Genomic DNA, 1,837 nt, shown 5'->3' on the forward strand with positions numbered 1-1,837 from the left:
ACACCTCTAGCAGAATAATCTCTCTAAGATCCTCATATCTCTTTTCTATCTTTAATGCTCTCATCCATCTCTCGAAGTTGCCACGTTTAATTCTTTCAAATTCGACATAAGTCTGACCTGGTTTTTTTCCATACATTTCTGAACATTGTCTATATACTTCTGGTATCAATTCGTAGACACTCAAATTAGCCTGTCTGACATCTTCATAATCTCTTGACACCTCATCTGACAGCGTTGGAAACACCTCACTAGCCCTGCCAAACAACTTGGTCTGAATTAACATTATCCACACAGACTCTGGCCAGTTCATTTGTTCAGCCCATTTCTCAAAGGAAATGAAAAAGGCTTCTATATCATTTTCATCGAATTTTGGTAATGTTTTGACAAATTTATAAATATCCCTACCATGTCTTTGCTACGATGGGTTTGCTCATCATCACTCTCCTCCTCACTAAACCTATCATCTACCTTCATTTTCATCCTTTTAAATTGGCTTTCCTGTTTAATTTGCAACTTCTGAATTTCAAACTCTCTTTTTTTTCTTTTTGCTCAGCTAAGAACCTTCTGTCTCTTTCTTTATCTTCTAACTCCATTTGTCTAATTTGCAATTTAATATTTTCTAATTGCACTGCACTTGCCTGTTTCTCTGGTATGCTTAAATACTTGACTATCTCCTTTACAATTACAGCTTTCCTCTAGTCCCTAGTTTAACCCAAATTTAACCTATTCATTAAGTCTAAAAGTATATCCTTCTTCTGTCTTTCTAAACTTTCTTGGCAAATTTGGGAAGCACCCTCAAACCCCAGAACCTCTTTAGCAATATTAAGAGCCATTTCCCCCACTTATGATTTAACCAACCACAAGTAACCAAAATTAAACAGATTTTCCACTTCTCACTTTGGTTTTATTTAAAGATCTAGGACACAAAACCCCAAATCTGTTCAAATCTGTCCAAATCCATTTTGATCCCATACACGAACTGGCCAGATCCTGGACTTGAGCCCAATCCATTAGGACGGGGAGGTCGCACCCCTCTGATAATTAATATCAAAACACAAACCCCCAATTTGGTACAGAAGGCGTAGAGGTCCCCTTCTAATAATTAACCCTGAAACACCCAGAGAAACTCACCTCACCTCACCTAATCTGTTAAAAAAGAATGGTTAAATGAAAGAAAATCCCTGATATTAACTTTATAAGCAACAAGTAACAATTTGTTTATTTAACCCTAACAGTCAACAAATTAATACAAGTACTAACAAACCAAACAATTCCCCCTTAACTACTAACGATGGACTACAAGCCAAGGTTCTGAAGGAGATAGCTGAAGAGATTCTGGAGGAATTGATGGTGATCTTCCAAGAATCACTGGAATCACAGAGGGTCCCAGAGGACTGGAAAATGGCCAATGTAACATCCCTACTTAATAGAGGGAGGCAGAGACAAGAAATTATCGACCACAGTCAATAATAAGATTTTAGAGTCCATTATTAAGGATGCAATTGTGGAGTACATGGAAGTGCACGGTAAAGTAGGACTGGATCAGCATGGCTTGTCAAGGGGAGGTCACGCCTGACAGATCTATTAGAAGTCTTTGAAGGAATGCGAAACTTAGACAAAGGTGAGCCAGAGGACTTGATCTATTTGGATTTCCAGATGGCTTTGATGGTGCCACACAGGAGGCTGCTAAATAAGAGCCCATCCTGTTAGGGGCAAGGTATTAGCATGGATAAGAGGATTGGCTGATATAACAAGGTGTAGAGTTGGATGAACACAGCAGGCCAAGCAGCATCAGAGGAGCAGGAAGGCTGACATTTCGGGCCTAGACCCTTCTTCA

The sequence above is a fragment of the Rhincodon typus genome, chromosome 5 (genome assembly GCF_021869965.1).
Source record: "Rhincodon typus isolate 14 chromosome 5, sRhiTyp1.1, whole genome shotgun sequence".
NCBI lineage: Eukaryota > Metazoa > Chordata > Chondrichthyes > Orectolobiformes > Rhincodontidae > Rhincodon > Rhincodon typus.